This window comes from Mirounga leonina, unplaced genomic scaffold (assembly GCF_011800145.1).
Source record: "Mirounga leonina isolate KUSES-001 unplaced genomic scaffold, KU_Mleo_1.0 Mir_53, whole genome shotgun sequence".
NCBI classification, from domain to species: domain Eukaryota; kingdom Metazoa; phylum Chordata; class Mammalia; order Carnivora; family Phocidae; genus Mirounga; species Mirounga leonina.
In genome coordinates this window covers 30,617,980-30,640,926 of record NW_023270807.1, presented here as the reverse complement: position 1 = coordinate 30,640,926, position 22,947 = coordinate 30,617,980, and the positions used below count along the sequence as shown (strand labels likewise).

General features: G+C 35.3%; 1 long non-coding RNA gene across 1 annotated transcript in view; it reads left to right on the top strand.

Moving 5' to 3' along the window:
- The first annotated feature begins 211 nt into the window (after positions 1–211).
- Positions 212–22,947, top strand: part of LOC118001390 — a 125,919-nt gene continuing 103,183 nt past the window's right edge. Inside the window, exons 1-2 of the long non-coding RNA XR_004676673.1 lie at positions 212–888; positions 2,950–3,028. This is a non-coding gene — a long non-coding RNA (uncharacterized LOC118001390). The remainder of the gene's footprint in view (positions 889–2,949; positions 3,029–22,947) is intronic.

The window sequence follows — 22,947 nt, the reverse complement described above, 5'->3', positions numbered from 1 at the left end:
TTCAGGGGCACCTGGGTGGCTCAGTCAGTTGAGCGTCCGATTCTTGATTTTGGCTCGGGTCATCTTGTGGTTGTGGGATTGAGCCCTGCATCAGACTCCGCACTTGGCAGGGAGTCTGCTTGAGGATTTTCTTTCTCTCTTTCCTCTCTCTCTGCCCCTCACCCCACTCTCACTCTCTCTCTCAAATCTTAAAAAAAAAATTTTTTTAATGTTTTCACCTGCCAAAGCTAATAAAAAGTAAACATTTTGTTTCGAATGCCACTTAATTCTGTAAATTAGTTACTCCAGTAGTGGAATAGAGAAAACAATCTCATATTTACATCGTGTAAGAAAAACCTCTTTAGACCGTACCTGCCCTTTCAGTGTTTGATTATTCCAAGGGTTGGCAAACTTTCTTTCCAAAGGAGCAGATACTATATATTTTAAGTTTGAAGGGTCAGATAAGGGCTCTATCATATATTCTTTCTTTTTTATTTTTATACCATGTACAAAAATTTAAAAACATTTTTCTCTTGGATTTGAATTGGTAGTTGTAGTTTGCCAACCTTGAATTGATCATTTTGCTTAAGGTAGTTTTGTGAAACAAAGAAAAGTTGGCTAATGACATAAAAAATACAAAATTACAGAAGGGGGATTGTTAAAAGAACTTTATGAAAAAGAACTTTTTCAAATGCTTTTAGCATGTTATTTCATAGTTTTTTTTTTAATGAATAAACTTTTATTCTGAGGTGATGTGAACTTGTAAAAGAAATTAAACAATCTGAAGTTGTGACTGACAAGAGAGGAGAAGGCAATGATCTCCAAATCTATTTGACCAGCGATCTGTTTGACCCATATCTTCTTACGTGGAACCCAGTGAGAGAAATGATGGACAAAATGATCTATAAGGTACCTTCCACTTCTAATATTTGTATACTATTTCTCTCTTGGTCATAGAGAATTATAAATGTGATTCCAGGGTTGAAAATTATACCAGTAATTTTTCTCTGTGTCACAGTTCCCTCATTTGTAAAATTGGGATGATAATACAATCCCCTTCATAGGATTATTGGAGGCACTACATTAGTATGAAGTGTTTTAGTATAGTGCCTTTTAGGTGGTGAACTCTCTATTTCTTAGCTATTGTTATTTCTAAGATGGTTTCCTTTATTTCATAATGTTCTTTAATTATCAAGTCGCCGCACACTTTATGTTTGAGAAATGATACTATACCTCAACCTGTAGGTTAAGTACCTAATAAATTCAAAAACAAGCATTTAATTGTATTATGAAAGCTCAGAGTATAAGAAACCCTAGAGAGTAAATATTTTTGAGGCTTAAAAGAATGTTTATAATATAAATCATCAGTATTAAGGTCTCTTTTTTTAGAGATCTTATTTTCTTCAAATTGTATTTCAAAACTCCAAATAATGAAATGCAAGAATACAACATCCCAGTTATTTCAAGCATAGCAGCAGTGTGTTGTAGTTAAAGCACTAATTAGAAAGCACAAGCCATTGTGCTCCATCTTCTTCACACTGCTCCCTTGCTGGGTTGCTTTGAAAAGTTTACATTATAGCCTTTGTCTTCTAGGGTCTATTTTTTGTTTTTTGTTTTTTTGTTTTTTGTTTTTTTTCTGTTCACTTAAATGTAAAAAGTGAAGAATTTCTCTTCGTTCCTCATGGGAACATTGTGAATTCAAAAAATAACACTTGTAAAGCTTTTTTTTTTTCTTTTAAAGTGAATAAAATACTATATATGTACCATCATTGTAGAGTGCAAAAACAAAGTAAAATGAAATGTTTGCTCTCACTGGAGAGGTTGGACTTTGCAATTTATTACATAAGCTTGTTTCCTCATATACCTCCAACAAGCTTGCTTCCATCAACAGTGTCCAGCCTGAGTTACTTAGTAGCTGGGTGGACTTCAGCAAGTTATTTTACTTCTGTAAGCCTATTCCTTCATTTGTAAAATGGGCTCCCATTACCTACCCTACTGAGTTATCAAAAGAATTCATAGCACCCAGAACATTGTAGGCACTCAACCAGTATCACCAAGGATTGCTATACATACTACAGCGTTAGGAAGGCACGGGGTTTTAAACCAAAAATGAATTTGAATACTTTTGGATGGGGCATATATTCTCCAATTGGCCACACTTCCAACCCAATAGCATCACACAGGCAAATGCATGCTCTAAGAAGACTTTTGAGTTTGGCCCTGGGCCTCAGGTTCTTTGCCTAAAGTTCAAACGGATAAGCTTCCCAAAGGAGCAGTTAAATCAAAAACACAGATTTCTTCCCCCATTCATTTACTAACATTTCCTGTGGGTTGACTGTGAACAGAAGTGGAGAGCTACAAAGATATACAAAGCATAGCCCCTGTCCAAGGAGCTTTTCCGTTCAATAATAGTTTTTCTCAAATTTGGAATTAAAATTATGTAGTATATTATGACTAGGGCAAATTAGTGTGGCAATATTTAAAGGCATGTAAATACCAAAATATAGTGAATTAATTTTCTGTCTTACCTTTATGTCTTCTTAGTCTTAATCCTTTCCTAAAGCTTTAAAAATGGAACCTCTAGGGCACCTTGGTGGCTCAGTTAAGCAACTGCCTTCGGCTCAGGTCATGATCCCCGAGTCCCAGAATCTAGTCTTGCATTAGGCTCCCCACTCAGCAGGAAGTCTGCTTCTCCCTCTGACCCCCCCCCTTTGTGCTCGCTCTGTCTCTCTCTAAGTAAAATCTTTAAAAAAATTAAAAAATAAAAACTGAACCTCTAATTTTTCATCTATGTTACTTCAGGTGTCAGTTTTTGGTGTAAAAATACACTATCAAAGATGAACGACCCCCAGGAGCCTTTCTCAACATGGTAGCTGTCTGTTATCTCAACCTCTCCCTATTTAGTTGTTGAAATAATCTCCAAGTATTTTGTGTGTCTTCCTTTCAAAACTATCTTTCTCTTCTCTTTAGTTTGACAGAAAAAGAAGAAATTTCAACTGTGGAGGCTCCACATTTCCCAGCATGACTCTGTTCTACTCAGGAAAATAGAGTAAGATTTCTCACCTTTTCTGTCACAGTCAACTCTTTCTCCTGAACTTCTTTATGGCTTTTGCAAATTTTTGCCTGGATCCAGGTTGTTCATATATAAAAGCGCCATACTTCCCCCCAGTATATATTAAAGCAACTTTGAAAAATGCACCTAAACAACTCAACACATTTTAAAGCTAGACATGAATTTGTTCCCTTACTATAAATTTTTAAATGAAGTAATCAAAAACCAAACAAAAAACAGTTTGCTCTCACTACATAAAAAAATCACAGCAACATCAAAGTTGCACACTCTGTTCTGACTGTCCTTTTGAAATAGAAATAGCATGTATTTGTAAGATTAAGCACTTTTAGAATCATTAAAGAAAAGTAAAATAATAGGAATCTTTAAATTTCCAGACCCCACGAAAGAGAGAGTGGGGCCAAGGGGAATGCCCTGGCTGTAGCCTCAGGAGCCCCACCTGAAGGCTCTCCAGTTCTGTGTCACCCTTTACATAACTATCCCCAAAGCTTGACTGATATTTAATGAGGACTGATATTTAATGAGGAGGACTGAGTAACTGTGCCTTGTCGTTCTCCTCAGACATGGTTTTCTCTGAGCCCCCCATGTCAGTCTCCATCCTTCTGGTTTCCCACCCAGTCTCAGCATGTTACCCCCACCTTTTGTTTGCCACTGCACCTTGGCTTTCCTGGAACAGCCTCCGGAGAAGCCCACCAACCTGAAAATACGGACTTGGGATTCTGGCAGATCCTAGGCTTGTGTTTGGCTCAGTTGCTTATTGACTCGGATCTGGGGCAGCTTGCTGTGAGCATTAGCAACAGCATATGTAAAGTGCCTAGTGTGATACCTGACTTGTAGTAGGCATTCAGGAAAAGGTAGTTACCATTATTTTACAAACTGGCATTCCTGCAAACAGAGCTAGACCTTCCCAAAAGTCTCTCTGTCTTAGTAGCTGGAATAATGGCTTGCTAATTGATTCCATCCATCCACATTGCCCCACCCTCCCTGGATAAAAGTCATCACTGTTGGGAATGTTTAGGCATGTAGGCACAGCATATGTTTTCTGTGAAAAGGAACTTGTGCAATTATTTCAAGAATTACATAATTTTTGAAAGTGTAGGGACCTTACTTAGTCTTTTGTACAACCTTCAATTAACAGATATGGAGAAGGTAATCTAGCTGTGGCTGTGCTGACATTTCAAGATATGTCTTTCTTTATATTTACAGTAGCGTTCCTATGACATTATTTGCCGGAGAGCAGAAATTATTATAAACAGTCATGGTGACTTACCAAATGCAAACTCTTTCAGTCAGAAACCTGTTGTGAACTTTTACTGTGTGCCAGACTCCAGGCGATGCTGAGATTACAAAGACAAATGCAACCTGCAAGACAAAACCCTTCCACACCTTTCAGGAAGTCACATTTCATAAATGGGCTTACACAGGAGCTCTCAGAAAAGCAGATTGTATGACTCTAAATGACAGAGTGTGTGAGGCAGATAGTATTGACAGTCTGTATCGTCAAGACTCCTGTCCACCTTTGGCTGGTGGTTATAGACATTGTTTCCAAAATCCTTCAGCATCTTCTCCACAAATAATTGGTGACCTTGGCTAAAAAGTTTTTTATTTGATTGTAAGCCACTTGATCTGTAATGGTATTTTCCAGCAATCAACAGGCATTCTAGAACCCACCTTGTATAGCGCATGTGTGTACCTCTGTTTCAACTCTTAACGATACCCAACAAGCTAGTAATTGATATACTCCTCATTTTTTTCTTGCCAGAATACCAACTGTGGCTGTTTATTGTACCTCACTGGTAATTGAGCATGAAAGAAGTCAGGATTTTTACAAACAAGTTAAAGGTGTGGATCCTTTTAAATACAAAAAATCTTTAGGTAAACACCCTGTCAAAAGTAAAGGATTAGGAAATATTAATGCTGGGCTTTGATTTATGATGTTGAGATTTTAAAAATAAATATTTACAGACATATAAATAGATTCTTTCATACCAGAGAGAAGCAGGCTGCTCCATTCCTATACTTATAGAAATTAGAAACAGTGCTGTGACTCTGTGTTGTCTCTCTTTCATGTTCCTCAAACCCTAAGGCTTTCAGTTTAGTTTGTACCTTATTATAAACCATACTAAAAATATTAATCAAATTGACTTTTCAAAAACATACTTTTCACTTACGTGTTCAATCTTATATTTTCATTCTTATTAAGGCTTGGAATATTCATTCATTTTTGAAAGGGAAACATCCCTGTTTAAAAGTGAAAAGGGTCAGTGGGGAAAATATAGCTTAGTTTTCAGAAATTCACTATGGACACAACATTTTGGAAGTTTATTTTAAGCTGTGCAAGGAGATGAATCTAGTGTTCTCATTAGCATTAAGTTTATGGTTTTGATTTAAAAAGTTAATAGAATCTTGCCAACTTGGATAATAGTCTTTCATGTCAAATTTCTTATAGTGGATCATCACTTTGGAAGAAATTTAAGAATTAGTTAATATGGTGAAATTCATTATTTCTATGATTTTTTTTCACTTTAAATATCTTTAAATTTTTACTTTTTGTAAATGGGGTTTTTGTGAAGTTTCTGTTATTCAAAACCAAGTTACATTCACAAGGCAGAAGAGGCAGCCTTTGTGGTAGCTTGTTTGGTGGTCTGGTTTCTCTGGTTTCATGTTTCTCAAAGTTTGGCTCCCATACCAGAAGCATCAGTAGTATCACAAGAAAAGTGATGGGAGAAGGAGACTCAAATGGAGTTGATTTATGCAGATGGCACCCTGAAAAGACCCCCCACACTTCCCAGCTTTCCAGAGCGGTCTTTCCCTTGTCCCCTCTGTCCTCTTCAGCACTGTGTTTTCTCTGTATTTTAGACTTTTTTGTTTTGTTTTGTTTTCCAGACTGGTAAACCTGTTCTCTGCTGTGACTATCTTCCTTTTTAGTTTGTCTATTGAAATTTTTAACTACTAATTATACATACATATTATATAATAATTATATATATTATATAATTATATAATTTTATTTTTATAGATAATTTATAATTATATATATAATTTTATATATATAATTATATAATACATAATTTTAACTAATTTTTAATTATAATTATATATATAATTATATAATTTTAACTAAATTTTAGTTAAATGGTTGTTATATATTAAAGTTTAAATGATCATATGCTAAATAATTTAAAATCATTTAATTAAATAATGCATACCTATTTTTCCTAGTAAGTCTCTCTTTGTGCTCTAAAGTCATCTCTAAGATTTATCTTTAATTCTTTTGTTTCTTCACTTTTTCCTCAGAGAATTCTTTGTTCTATTTTTTATTAAAGTGTTACTAACATAACAAATTATATTAGCTTCAGGTATACAACATACTGATTTGACAATTCTATACATTATTACTCAGTGCTCATAATGATAAGTGTGGTCACTATACAACATTATTAAAATATTATTGGTTCTATTACCAATACTGTACCTTCATCTCTGTGACTTACCTATTTCGTAACTTGTACCTCTTAATTGCCTTTATCAATTTCACCCATCCCCCCTTGACCTCCCCCCTGCAATCACCAATTTGTTTTCTGTATTTAAAGAATGCTTTGTTCTCTATGATCAGTTTGGTTTTCCTTTTCTGGGGTTACACAGTCCCCCGAAGTGTATTCTGATTTTTCTGTGCTTGCTCATGTTATGTCGCTTCAACATTCAGATGACTTTGCATCCTCCATCACTGTCCCCAGTGAGTGTCTGTTCTGCTGGATCAGTGGTGAATCAACTGACCAATGACTGCCAGTTCTGGAAGAGAGGGAGTCTCTGTCAACAGGGGCAAGAAAGGGGGCAATGAAGCTCACAAGCTGGTTCCTGCCCTGAGCTTCCCCTCAACCAAGACTGTTAAGATGCAGCAAGCCCCCATAAGACCAAAGGTAGCAAGCAAGCAAATTCATTCCCACACTGCATCCTGTGCCCCCTCAGGGAACCACAGAAGCACCAACATGCTTGAGTCCTGGAGGAAAGACAGATGCATCATTTCATTCAACACTATCCAGTGGTAGAATGGCAGGGTCACACAGTAATACCTATTTAGCTTTTTACGAAGCAATCTGTTTTCCAAAGTGACTGTACCATTTTCATTCCTACCAGTAGCACAAATACAGTTCGTATGCCCCATCCTTTTAGTTTTAGCTATTTTTCCAAGATAATGAAAGGTGTTAACTGCAGTATTGGTTACAAGGGTGTGTACATTGTATCAAAAGTCATTAAATCAGGGGTGCCTGGTGGCCCAGTGGGTTAAACATCTGCCTTCCGCTCAGGTCATGATCTTGGGGTCCTGGGATCAAGCCCCAGGTCATCCTCCCTGCTCAGTAGGGAGTCAGCTTCTCCCTCCCTTTGCCCCTCCCCCTGTTCATACTCACACGTTCTCTCTTTTGCTCACTCTCTCTTAAATAAATAAATAAAATATATTTTTTAAAAGGCATTAGACATTTAAGATCTCTGTATTTCTCAGATGAAAGTTTTATTTCAAAAATAATTTTAAAATGTAGAATAAACCAAAAAATGTAGAATAAACAAAAAAAAAAGTTTTTTAAAAAGGAAATAGAGATATGCCAGATGATTTGTTGAGATTTGTACAACCAGTAAGGAAATAGGGAAATAAATAAATAAATGTATAATATCTCCTATAAAAGAAAGGTTAAAAAGAAAGATTCTATAGAGGGCACATAGGTGGCTCAGTCAGTTAAGCATCTGCCTTTGGCTCAGGTCATGATTCCAGGGTCCTGGGATTGAGCTCCACATCAGGCTTTCTGCTCATCAGGGAGTTCGCTCCCTCTCCCTCTCCCTCTGTGCTCTCTCTCTTAAATAAATAAAAAATCTTAAAAAAAGAAAGATTCTGTAGATTACCTATAATTATTTAAATATAGTATAAACATGGTTATTTAAACATGCAATAATGTAAGAGGTTTCTAACGTGGTAGATCATTACATGATTTATGGTTTGCAGGGGTAGGGAAAGGTATAAAAAAAGAGATGAAGGGGAGATATAGTTCAACTGAGCAAGAGGGGTATTCAGAGAGACTTCATTAAGTTGTGATCAGTGCACATGCATGATCACATGTATACATTTACATAAGGTTATATGTGGACAGGGTTGCTACAGTGCACAACCCTGGGAGGAACATTTCACGTGAGTGGTTATGTAATACAGTAGTACTTCATAAGGTTGTATATATGTAAAACAAACAAACCCAAAAAACAAAACAAAACAACAACAAAATAAACATTTTAAAAAGACTATAAAAAATGAACTAAAATAAAGGGCTATTACTTCCATAATAAACCGATCCAATCAATTTTTAGTAGGGAAAGACTCTTAGTGGCAAGGATTCACTTCTTTTCTAACAGTGTGGTATTTAAGGTTTTATTTATGGCTTCTGAATAGGAGCTAAATCTCCTAAAATATATCTTAAACTTTTCTTACACTAAGGCCTAAATCTGATCCCTGCATGGAAATACAATGCAATGTCTCCATTTTCTTCATAGTGTAATGATGTGGTTAAGCCGTGCCAAAGCTTGGGTTCAAGCTAAATTATATAGGACTAATAGTCACCGTTGTTTGGGAAAATAATAAAATGAATGACTCACTCCTTGTTCATAAAAAGGAAAAAAATGTTATTACATGTAGCTTATACTTTTGTATACATGGGAAACATAAAAGTATCTGCTAAAGGAACTATTAGAATTAGTAAAGTCATCTAATAAATACAGTTCTTCTAGTAATTTGATCATATCTCCTTTCCGTTTCTTCTCTGGTGGACTCAAGCAGGGCAGTCAAACTGGTAGGGGGTAGCAGGTACATCTGAGGTGGCATGATCCCCATTGGAGAAGGTAGGTATAGAAATTATTTTCCTTGATGAATAAAACAGCTGATGTACCAAAGGTGGCTCAGAGGCCCTGTCTTTCCTCCAGGACTCAAGCATGTTGGTGCTTCTGTGGTTCCCTGAAGGGGCATGGGATTCAGCGTGGGAATGAATTTGCTTGCTTGCTACCTTTGGTCTTATGAGGGCTTGCCGCATCTTAACAGTCTTGGTTGAGGGGAAGCTCAGGGCAGGAACCAGCCTGTGGGCTTCATTGCCCCCTTTCTTTCCCCTGTTGACAGAGACGCCCTCTCTCCCAGAACTGGCAGTCATTAGTCAGTTGATTCACCACTGATCCAGCAGAACAGACACTCACTGGGGACAGTGATGGAGGGTACAAAGCCATCTGAATGTTGAAGCGACATAACATGAACAAGCACAGCAAAATCAGAATACACTTCAGGGGACTGTGTAACCCCAGAAAAGGAAGCCAAATTGATCATAGTGAACAAAGCATTCCCTTTGAGGAAGTGAAGACACAAAAGAGTTAAAAATAAATCTTTAAGAGATGATGTTAGAACACAAAAATAGACTTTCTAAGAAGAATATGTGTACATAATTTAAATGATTTTAATATATTTAGCATATCATTTAAACTTTAATACATAACCATTTAACTAAAATTTAAAATTATATAAGTATTAATATAATACATATGTATAATAAGTAGTTAAAATTTTCAATAGACAATTTCTTGTTAGTGCCTTTGGACTCTTCCCTAAACAAGTGCAATTTAGATAGATATCATCCAGTGATTTGAAAGGAGTTTTATTTTTTTCCACGGATTTGGGGGCTTCTTCCAATGAATGGTCCCCTCCTTTTGAGGACTTTTCCTCTCAATTTTCAGCCACTCTGACAGTCCCAAATTCTATCCTTGACATCTCAGGCAAATAAAATAGTTTCTGTTTGAGTTCTAGTGGCTCTGTTCCTTTTTGGCTAAAGTAGGCCCTCAAGAAAAAGGCTGCCTAAACGTAGGTCTCAACCATGCATTTCCATTCTTTCAAGGCTTGAATCCCTTCCAATTTTTGCCTGTTTCTGGTCACTCTCCATTGCTTTTAAACAGTTTTTTAAATATTTACATTGTTCAGAATTTATAATTATTATATGCAGGAGGGTATCAGAGGCGGTTCTCCATGATGCTCCTACACATTGTATGATAGATTGCCAAGAAAATTATGATTTTGTCCTTATTGCAAATCTGTTGTCTATTGACTATGTTTATGATCTCTTTTGCCATACAAAGCATTTAAGGATTATGTAGTCAACTTTATCTGTACCAGTTATTAATTTTTTTTTTTTAGCTCCAAAGTCCAAAGTCATTCCAAATGTTGGAGCTGAGACTGCGAACCATTTTCTCCTTGCAGCTGGCTTCCTGTTGGGTGTGAGACAGAGGTCTGAGACCAGGCTTGTAGGACCCCTGGGGTCCTGGGTTTTGGTAACCGCAATCTCTTCCCTCTGTTCTCCCAGCCCTGGAGTGAGTGAGTGAGTATGTGTGTGTGCACGTGCATGCACTTCTTCCTGCAATTACTCTCTCTGGTTACGTTCTTGTTCTGTGTTCTTGCTCACTGAGCCCTCCAACACCTTTGTACCCAATTTGGTATATTGAATTCCCTTCATTGAAATAATCAATGCATTTCTTGCTTTCCTTACTGGATCCTGACTAATATACAATTTTGTAAAAACTTGTAGGCTTTTATTTTTTAATATATTTCCTAAACATTATTTTATGCATATCTTAGATTTTCTTATAATACTTAATTTTTTATACAGTGAAATATTTAATATATCTGAAATTTAGTTTTGGATTGTTGTGCAAGAGAAAGATCACATTTTAATTTTTTCCCGATGAATACTCAATTGGAATAGCAGCCATTTATTAACTAATTCATCTTCCCACTGAGTTATAATATAAAATTATCATGTTAATTGTCAAGTACACTAAAATATTTCTGGAAGCTGATCAATTTTTAAAATACAACTGCTCATTCTATATTATATTATTTTAGTAGCTTCATATTTTGATATTTAAAATTTCTGCTTCTATTTCTGGATGCTTAGGGCTAGAAATTTTAGAAAGTTATTGATTTTGAAATATTAATCTAGTATACAGTTTTTTTCACTAAATTCTTATTCCAGAATATTTTTTCTAAATCTCTTTACAGTTTAATTTGAATGAAAATAACATATGTTAACATTGAGACAGTGTTTTTTGTTTTAAAAATTATTTCATCTGATATTAATTTGGATTTATAAATTTTCTGATTGGTAATCTTTTGGCATATCTTTGCTATCCATTTACTTCAGACTTTCTCTGTCTCTTAGTCTTAATCTTAGTATAGCTGGATTTTTAGTTCATTTCTTAGTATTGTCTAACAATGATTATTCATCAATATGGATTTTTTCTTGTATAGTTTATTGAGGTTTTATTTATCCTGATTTTTTTTTTTAGTTTCATTTTTCCTTTCTTCTTTCCTTCTCTCCTTTCTTTCCTTCTTTTGAATTGGTCAGGCTGTATTGCATTGGGAATTATCTCTAGTCCTATTATTTCATTTCATACTCTGGGAATTTAAAGTCTAGATATAGTCAATATCTTTATGTTCCCCTTAAACCAGAGATTGGTAAACTTTTTCTGTAAAGAGGCAGATAGTAAATATTTTAGGCTTTTCAGGTCATAGAGTCATTCATGTTTATAACGATGATCTTAAGTCACCTACAAAATATTAAGTTATATTTAGTTTGTTCTGATTAAGAAGATGCAAGGATTTTTTTCAAAATATTTTATGTAAAATGGTTGATATTCCATGTCTGATAAAGAGACAAATCTATAGTTATAAAGTTATATATAAAATATATAATATATAAAGTTATATGTAATTGTATACAATATATAAAGTTATAAAGGTTTATATATTATATATATAATATATATGTGTGTACATATAAATATATAAGGGTTTATATATAGTTATATACTTATATAGTTGTACAGACTGTAGTTCAGCTATCTAGGATTCAGTTTCTCAGTCTTTAGAATAACTGAAGTCAAACTTTCCTGTGACCATTCTTTGTCACTCTGTTGTGGGGTTGTTTTTTTTTTTTTGTCATTCTGTTTTTAAAAAGCAAATACAATGCACTCACCAGTTAAGAAATTTCACCTAGCAAACAATTTCAGTGATGGTTTGAATAAACAATAGCTGTCATAACGGCACGAATTTACCTGTTCTTCCATTCTTGCATCCATAAAATCATTTCCTTTTACACAAGAGTGTACTGAGGAATATCAGTGTTTTCTGGTTGCTGGGTCCTACATGATATGTTATTATTTTTCTTTGCCAGCTCACTGGGAACTCCAAACAGCTGGCATGATGTATAGCTATCTCTACCTATAATCCAGCTGTGGAGAAGCAGATAGGCTGTAAGTCTCCTAATCAAAATACCTGGAAAAAGCCTCATGCTCCAGGCCAAAGATCACTCATTCCATCATTTCAGCTCCTCTGTCTCTTCAGGGCCAGGGAGTCTCCACATACTTGCTCAGTGTTGTTGTTGACCTTTCCATCTGGAATTCATAACAACCTGGTTATGATCCTCCACGTAGGGCTTTCTGGTGCTGGTCTCCAAGTTCTAACCTTACCCCAACAGTTAGCCCCACACCATTTCTTTCATCTAGTTGGCCCACTGGGTACGAAGCTTCACTTCATTTGGTTGCCTGTTGGTTGCCATTTGACTCAAATGGGGCAGAATGATTGAAATTGGTGCTGGAAAAGAAGAATGCTACATTCAGGCCATTATCTTCCTGGAATTCCAAGGTTGTGGATTTTTTTCTTTATACTTTTGAATAATTATTCTTCATATGTCTTATTTTTTTCATTAAATTCAATGTATATCAAGTGTTGATTATGCTTTTTAATAGTATCATCTCCATTCAAAAATTTGTCTTAATCTCAATATTCTGGAGCATGTCTTCACTTGGCTCCTTTAAAAAGGTTAATACATTTTCAGATACTCTGCATACCTGAGAATGTCATATTGATGATTTGCCATATAAATAATACCTTCATTCATTTTTTGGACTATTATGAGATTTCTTCAGATATAACTCTTTCGTCCTTGCTTTGATTGATCCAGAGGAGAAAAATGTCTCTCTGAATTTTTATTTTCAACTCCTTTAATATAATACTCCTTTCAAATTGTATGTTTGAAAATCATTTTTACTTGTAGCCAGTTATTTTTTTAAAATCTGAAACATGGTGATGCCTATTTCTAAGTTACAGTTTTACTTATGTATGGAAATTTTTCTTAAGTTACATATTTTATTAGTGATGCCAACATCCATTTATCCTGTGTTCTTTGGAAAATGCTGTCATTTTTAGGTTAGATTTCTTGCTTTATTCTTCCTGAATGTCGTCTTTCTGCAAGTTTATAATATATATAGTTATTTCTTCAGTGACAAGGATATGGTTGTCACGTTCATCTTCTTTCTGATTCAACATTTAGTCATGAGGCTTGCTTTTGTATGGTTTCAGGTGAAATTAACATGTTTGAAATGCCTACTATGTACTAGGAATAGGTGCAATGTTAATATTATTTTCCACTTGAGAACTTCAGTATACTGTGTTATACAACTGCAGGACACCATTTACTTTATGTTCCTCAGGGTTGTACAGTGGGATGTATCTGACTGGCCCAGAACATACCTTTAACCTTGTTTTACATATGGAGAAACAGAGAGGTTGAGTGATTTTTCTCATGATCACATGGTGAATAAATAGCCAAACCAGTTTTAATCTCAGATGTTTAGGCTCCAACTTTCACACTTCTCTTTGTTCTATCATACAACATCTTCCCATGATAACCAGCTTTTGGCTGCTTCCAACAGTGATTTTATTTGGTCTATTGCAGATTTCATTTTGTTTTTTACTTTATCCTGGACTCTTCTTGTTTAATCGATGTCCTGTCCCTTTTTATCTCTTTGAGAATATATTTTATCCCTTTTCTAAAATCTTCTGCAGCAAATCTGTTTTGGGGTTATGTTTATCTCTGAGCTCCCACAGTTTTGCTCTACTTTAGTGTTACAGTTTTTCAATGATACAGATTATTTTTTTCTTATACTCACACTATCTTGAATTTAACCTGTGGAACTTTGTGTTTCTGTTGAAAATGAACTTTGAATTACTGCAGTGTCCCATATATATGTGTGTGTGTATAAACATATATATGTGTATGTGTGTATACATACATGGAGATGTACCTATCATTTTTGCTTATTTGCCTGCTTATCTACTTTTGAGAAATCCATACCTGCATAACATGACAAATCCACAAACTTACATAAATATTCTAACATTTTTGTAAAGAATGATTGCCCCTTGAAGAAACAATATTCTTTTTGTTGAATATCCTTCAAATTGCCCAATTCTATATAAGGTAAGGCCACTTTCCCACATCACAATTAGCATCTTATGATTTTAACAAGTTCTTTCTATCATTATCATTATTATTATAATTCTACATTCTAAAACTCCCCTTCAAATAACAAGGGTTAACTTATTTTGGAAACTAGATTATCCTCAGTCGGTGTTCTCAAGTTATCATGACTAAAAAAACTGATCAGTACCTGCAAAATATCCACTTACCTGACATCTCTTCAAAATGGATATGGGTTTATTTTATTTCCTGCTTGTCTGATAATACTGAAGAATATTCTTTTTGTTCATTTGAACTACTTTGTTTTGAAGTGTTTGGCTTGGAGCAAAATAAACTAAATTAATCAGGGTTGCATATTCCTGTCCAGTGACTTACATGAAATGAAATTGATAGCCTGGTCTTACATTATACAGGTTGTTCTTGCTATGGAAATAAACTCTACAGGTAGAAATTCACTTTAACTAAACATACAAGGAGAGGAAAGCATTTATCTATCATTCTCAAACATGGCTGGTTTGCAAGCTGGCTTTGGCCCCACCTTACTTCTGTTGTCAAATTATTCAGACTAAAAATAGTTCAGGATAGTAAGAAATGACATCTTTGTTGTTCCTACTTATAATTTGTTAGGCTTACTTCAGACATTAATAATGAATAGAGGAGTTAAATATTAGGGGTTGTGCATAAATTTTCAAGAAAGTAATTCAAAGGTTATCAAACCTTTTCTAATAATGTTTGTACCTCCAAACAACATTCCAACAATTCATTTAAATAAGTTTTTAACCAAGATCCAATTTTTGTATTTAGATTTCTCTGTCCTTTCTTCCAGAGATTGTATAAGCAATGAAATACAGGCTTACTGAGCCTATTAAGTTACATTACCTGCTAAATACATGAAGCAGATCACCCAGAAATGTCAACTAGTTGGGCAGGCATGACAGGGATCTTAAGTAGATCTATTAAAGGTGTGGTGAGAAGTAAAGGAAAAGGAACAAAAGAGGTATGAAGAGCTGAGAAATAAAGGATGACAAACCTCAGAATGGGAACAAAGTGATTGATAATGCATCATTAATAACAGTGTCTATGAAAGGCTGCTCCTATCTCGACCTTGGGTGAGCTTGCCTTGTGAGTCACTGCATTATGCCAAAGCAAATGGATCCTATAGAGATTGATTTACATGGTATCAAAGAGACCAAGTATCAAAAAGTTATTAAGAAACTTCTGGTAAGTATACTGATGAGGGTAGCTTAGATGGGATGGGAAGACTCTACAAAATTGAGGAATTCCTATACATGGAATTAATGAAGAAGATCTGTTATAGGAAGTTTGACCTTATAATTTGTAAGGAGCCAAAAATCACGTGCACAGCAGTGAGTTTGCCTATACAAAATTTCAATATGTGCAGTTTCACTAAATTATGCCCTTTTTTGGCTAGTGTTCATCACGTTTTTGAGATAAATTAAAAAAGACAAATGAAATCTTGTGAGTAGAAAATGGAAGCAAAGCAAATGGCAGAGGATAAAAAAATATTCCTAACATTGTCTTGGCAAGGTGAAGGAAACTGAAGGGCCTAAAAATGATTTGAGATTTAGAAACACTGGTAGGATGTTATCATGGAGACAGCTAAGCTACATATCTATGTGGTTTTGAGAGGACTCTTGAGAAATAACTTTTAAAATATCCCAAATATCTAAAATGTCACCTCAATCATTCACTATTTGTCCATTGCTCTGAGGTACCATACATTTGACCATTGGGACTAGCCCTCTCCCTTACTAATGATGTCAGTAAAAGAAAAAAAATCAGTGCATGGAGCAGAATATCCACAGGCCCTTTCAGCCTTTGACCATCTTTGCTTTTGCTTTTAAATTGCCTTTTCTAGTTTCTGAGCTCAGTAGGATGTGGCCAACCATTTTCAATTTTAGCAACATCCTTATTCCTTTATACCAGAGTTTTAACCTGAAATCCTCCCTCTTTCTGGCTAATAAGCAGGTTACTCTGCATTTCTGCATCTTAGACAATAAGTTGGGGTATTAGAGAAGCAGGTTCACAACTGAGACTTCAAATCAGAAAAGTACTGCAAATTTGGATGTAGGAAAGATACAGAAAAAAATCTCTTGGAATGCATTTTATCTCAAATTTGAATTTCTACCTATCTTAGATCCAATCCAAAATGAAAGAAAAGAGAGACATAAAAAACATAAGTTGTAGGGTTTTCTCTGCCTCTCAGGACCATGGGATGATATTCACCATGGGATATTCTTGGGGGAAACCATTGTTCTTGTTCCTCCCAAATTCCCATCTTCGGTCCTGGTCTGTGACAGGCTAGAAACAAGATCTCCACTGCCTTGGAAAAAAACATTGATTCTTTCTGCCTGGAGTCCTCAGGATTTCTCTTGGATCACTCCCCTTATCTGGGTTCTCTCCAGGGGGATTTCCTCCACACATTTACTGTCTAAAATTAATGATAGGGGACCTCAGCTTTTTCTTATAGCTAAAGACTTAATAGTATCTATAGAATTAGAAAGTCGTAGATAATTTTGCTCCTCTCTACCTCTCTCACTTCAGCTCTAACCGTGACAGGGCCACATTTGCCTTCTTTCCTTTCCTCAAAAATGTCATTCCATCATGGTCTTTGTACTAGCTATCCCTTTTTGCTTGGAATGCTGTATCTCCAGTTCTTCACATATCTATGTCCTTCCCATCATGTCAGATTCCAAGAGGCCTTCCCTGACCACCCTATTGAAAGTAGCATCCACTTACCCAGAAGTTGCTTTCTATACCACTATACTGATTTATTTTCTTTAGATCATTTATCAAAATCCGTAGGTTTACTTGATTGTTTTTTTTTTTTTAAATCTCTGCCTACTAAATTATAAGCTTCATGAAAGCTGGACTCTCATCTATCCTGTTTATGACTGCATCTCTGGCACATGGCGCAGTGCCTAGGACACAGTGAGTGCTCAGCAAATGTTTTTTGAATGAATACATGAATAAGTGAACAAATGGGAATAGTTCTAACCTTTCTGTAACACTTTATACAGGGCAGAGCCTTATGTCTTGGGAGACCAAAAGGACACTGAATCTGGAGATACAGTCAAGGAAGGTAACCCTTTGATAAACACAAGTTCGAATCTTTGGTGCCACACCTCTGCTACCCCATGAATGATAAACACAACGGGTAATAGGCAGCTAGCGATATATCCACTGAAAGGCGCCTGTATCTGTCCGGGTTTCTGTGGGAACCTGATGAAGATGATTTAATAAAGCGACTCCTTACAAAAGTGAGGCAGCATATAAAAGAAGAAACAAGGGGTGGTGCAGTGCTTGGAGTTTGACAATTACATGAGGTATTACCACCCCTAGATGTGAAGGAACAAGGCACAAACAAAAAAGTGGTCATTGGAACCTGGCAGGACCTGGATCTTCAGTAGAGAGAAGCAGCCATTCTACATCAACCTGTCATGGAGGAAGGATTTGGGGAGAACACCTTCCCTTCTTCTCCTCCTGCCCCATGGATCTCCTGCTGGTGCCTCTCATTGGTGAATCTGTCCTGAAGCAGGATGGCAGGGAAGCCTGTAGAGAGATTAAGCAAGGTGAAGAGGATCTGGAGGCACTAATGGAAAATCTAGCACAGTTCTCCTTACTCCAATTATCAGTGAAAGCCAGGAACTTTGATGAGCCAACAGGATATCTGGCCTCTCTATCAAATATATTTATAAATATATATATTTATATAATTATAAATAAAATTATATAATTATAAAAAAAATTATAAAAATTTTTTTCTGGCAAAAGCTAGAGAAGCAAAGTATACTGATTAAAAACTTGGGCACTGGAGCTGGGCAACTGGAGTTGAATGCCAGTTTCTTACAATTATCTTACAGGTAAAATGGGATCAGAGAGATTTGTTGTGAGGATTAAATAACCTAAATAAATTAATATGTGTAAAATGCTTAGAAGAATGCCTGGTATTTAATAAGTATTAGCCCTTATTATAGGCTTCCTTTTGACTTCAGTGTCTTGATATGGTATAGTTTCTTAGCTCTCAGAACTAGCACAAAATTATATAAAATACTATTTGGTCAGTGGTTACAGTTATAGGAACTTAAACTGAACATGTCCTGAGTCTTTGATTTTGGAGTCCTGGTTTGAGGTTTCCTCTTTCTTATTAATGCCTTCCTGTGAAACACTGGACCCAGGACTACCTTTAATGATCTATAATTAATGCATTGGCTCTATCTTTTTAGAGTTGAAGCTCATTTCTTGTTGCAGCTTTCTAATGCCTTACAGATTTTGCTTGAGGCTTAGCAGAATGGACATTTGTCACAGGACAAATCCAAGGAAGTCCACTGCCATGATGAGAGGATTTTCAGGCTTTTCCAAGGTCCTGATGATGATGATGATGTCATCTAAATTAAGTAGTTCTCCCAGGAAACTCATGACTATGGTCTCTGTTTCCATCAACAGCTGGAAGGAGCAGGGCAGTCTAAGATCCCTTGGAGCATTTCTTCATATTCACAGGGAGATGAAAGCTTTTGTCTTTTCTACTTAGGCATTTGCAAATGCCCACTCGTGAAGTATGTCCACTAAATTTCTAGTGGGCTAAGAGACATTGTAGAATGTTAACCCAGGATCAATGATGTACACATACCTGGATTTTAGCTAATTTTTTCTCAATTATATTTCTCTGTATATATCAGTTTTTAAAAGAACCAACAGATTCTAAAATGTGTATATGTATATAAATCTACACTGCAGCAGCTAGCCAAAAATACCTTCTTTCTTAACATCTCATTGAAAGAATATAAAGATTAAGATCCAACAATAGATGGTAAATTGGATATCAATTGTATCAATTGCCAATTTGTGTAAAGGGTCTGTTTTGCCTTTTCAGTCATTATAAATATTTATAGGATTTCCTTGAATTCACTTACCTCAGTCTTTTGAACTCTAATCTTAAACTCCTTTTTCTTCCAATTTAGAAGTTTTTAGGAAGTTCTTCAGGGACTAGGACTATACTTTCACTGGATAAACACAGGAAACCACCATGAGGATAATGACCACAAAGGCCAAGAATTATGTGTGCTCATCAAGACGTGGGGCCACATGAGGTAGGAGTGGGAGGCAGGGTAGGGGAAAGAGGATTAAACAAGTCAGAGAATGAATAGAGAAACCAAGATAATTAATGATCTACAAGTGGAATTAGTTATCAATATTTAAAACCTCTTGAATTTCAAAAAATAGGATCAAATGTTGATGTAGTCAAGGTGTTAAACATAATATAAATTTTAGGGAAATTTTAGGAAACCAAAATATGTGAAATACAAGTGAAACTTTGGCATAAATATGCTCAGAACTTATATCTACAGAACTGACAACATGCATGGTATTTTTTTTAACGACACACAAATATATTTCCTGCCCCAAATACGAAAGACTATAGCTCAATAAATACAAAAGTACATGTTACTTCACTTGCAATTTGTATATACTACATATTTTAAAATGTCAGCCTACAATTTGACTCACTTTTCTTTCTAAAATTCATAATTATGCAAACAGTAAGTACATTTAATTCTATATAATTACAGCACAAAAAATACTTCCAGAGAAATATAAAATTTATCTTTATTATACAGGACACATTTATTACTTTGGATTTAAAATATAAGATCACAATTCCTTAATAAAAATATCAGGTTCCAATTTTAAAAGTTATTCTGTTATATGGAAGTAAAAGTTCCCCATTAATGAGCTGTTTGACATCCAAGTTTTAATATCCTTCTTAAAGCTTCAAGAAGCTACTCTTCTATGATATAAAACAAAGTATTATTTTGATATAGTCTGAACAAAAGAGAGGATAGAAATTAAAAGCTGAATGTCACATTGTTTTCTCTATTCCTAGGTTTTACTGTTTGCCAAGCAGCTGATATTGACAGCAATTTTGAGAAAACTACATTTTCCTTATATCTCTTTTCATCATAAGGATCTTATATGCTTTTCTGAGTTGTTAACATTTCCTTTTTTGAACAAGGGTTTATTTTCTATTATGTAATTAGCACATATACACACATCCACCCTTTCCTCTAGAATAATTAGAATCATTTGCTAGCTGATAGCTTCAGCTGGGGTTTGGACTGGTGACTTAGGACACATTTTATTGTTTTCTAATTACTCAACTGCAAATTAATGTGTGAATTTGGGTAGTCTTGCTTGGACTTCCTATACTTTGCCTATAAAGAGAGAATTCATTAATTTTTCTCTTTAAACATAGAGTCTGGTTGTCTCCCCAAGGGACAATTCTTTTTATATGTGCAGTTGGCTAGAAAAAAGTGTGAGCCCATTTAATGTAGTTTTTATTCTAGTTGCTAAACTGGGTGCATCCAAAGTGGTGAGCCTCTGTAAAATAATCGGAAATAGTCTAAACCTATAACCTATAAACCTAGAATGTCTTTCTGGAGAAGTGGAAATTCATGTTGAATTCACCTTTTAAGGATTTAGGGATTTAAGAGTTGAGTTGGTAGTTAATGCCTTCTTGTATTATGACCTCAATGCTTTCTCAATGCTAGGCCCCCTTTGCCCCCCTCCACCCCCAGCCCTGCAAAAAAAATTAACGCTGCCTCCTACTTGGAGTGGGGAGTCAGTGTACAGAGAAGTTGGAGTGACTGGCTTTAGGAGTAGAAAACCAATCCGCCCTGGGCAACATTTCTCAAATTAATTGGTGTTCGGAGGAAAAACATAATTTTATATCTATTTAATAACCTTGAGACCTGGGCAGTTTGCTTGACTTCTCTAAGCCTCAATTTCCTGATCTGTAAACTAGAGATAATCATGTCACCTGTGGCATTGGATTGTTCTAAGGGTCAGGTAATATAATTTAAGGAGCTTATCATGGGCCTCACAGAGTGTAAATCTGATAAAAGGTGGATTTTCAGGACACTTTGTATTCTAATGTATACTGTGAACTTTAAGTAGAGTGATATATAATTTTCATATATCTTGACTGCAGTTAACAACAGCATAGCTTATTTTTCATTATGCATCTGGGATTATTATTTTGTGGAAACATCTTTAGAAGATATTTCTCAAGAGATGGTGTTTTATATACAACATTATAAATGTATATTATAATAAAAATGTAATTCCACAAATAAAAACAATTAAAAAAACAAGTAATAAAAATTTTGATAATAATGTCAACTTTCTCTTTTAAGTCAATTCCCAATTATTTTAAATTTAAGTACATCCACTTAAATATATTAATACTGCTTTGCCAACTCATCAGACAACATTCCTTCTTGCTTCTTACAGCTGTGGGCTTTCATTCTTGGCCACTTCTAGAAATGACTAAGGGCTTCCTCTTCCACTGCAAATTTAGACTTTGTGATATTATCTTCAAGATCATACAGATAGTCATTGTGATTTTATGGTGTTTACTAAAGGCATTAATTGCTCATATAAAAAATTTTTACATATACCTATTTTGGTATTTTCCCATTGTGTAGTATACTAGAAGAAAGGGAAGAGGAAATGGAAGTGCCCAGGTCTCCCTACCTCTGAGCATCTCTGTCTATGCTTTCCACTGTGTATGTACCTCAAGTACGCTACCCCCAGCCTGACCTCATCATGTTCCCTTTAAACATAACCCTTCTCCTAGGGCCAGTAGGGACTCCATTATCCTATTGAGCACTGGTGACCCAAACAGTGGTTATTTTTTTCCCGTCCCCCACTTTTTATTCACTTTGCCATCAGGAACAAATCAGTTGTTGTTGAACACTGTAGAAACTGTCCTCTTATCTGCTGACTCATCCCGATTGCCACAGTCATCAGGCTAAGTTAAGATCCTTTTTATTCCTCACCCGGAAATAACTTCCTACCTGCTTTCCTTGTCTCTAATCTCTTCCTATTCTTACCCTTTATAATGCTGCCAGATTAAGGTCTGAAAACATAGCCCTGACGTTGTTCCTGACCCTTCTTAAAAAGCATCTGTAGCTCCATACCCACTAAAAAATGAAACTCTTTTAAAGTCAATATAAGTTCAAACTACTTCATCGTAAAAATGATATCTCCTATGTCTCCACAGATTGAATTCAACTCTCAATATCCCACTAAATACCATTTCCTCAAACTCTCTTCTCTTTCCCCTCACTTATCCAGCTATAAAGAATACTTTTCTTCTGCCACAAGCACTTTATCTTTACCTAGCAATTATATCTATCTCTGTACATACATAAGTATGTATACACAGACACACACATATATAAAATATTCAGTAAACATAAAAATATATAATGTATTTACCAAGTAAACATACATTTACATATATAAATGGATAATATGTATGTATATACACGGAATATACAAATCTTCTCAACTACAAACATTTTAAAGGTGAGCCTTTATCTAAATCATTTTTGGTCTCTTCCAGAGTACATATTAGAGAATCTAGTCACATAATTATTTATATAAGGGAGGAAGGGAAAATGGACAGGAAAGGAAGAAAGCAAATTAGAATGCTATGTGATTTAACATATGTTACATGTTGACATCAAAAAATTTAACGTG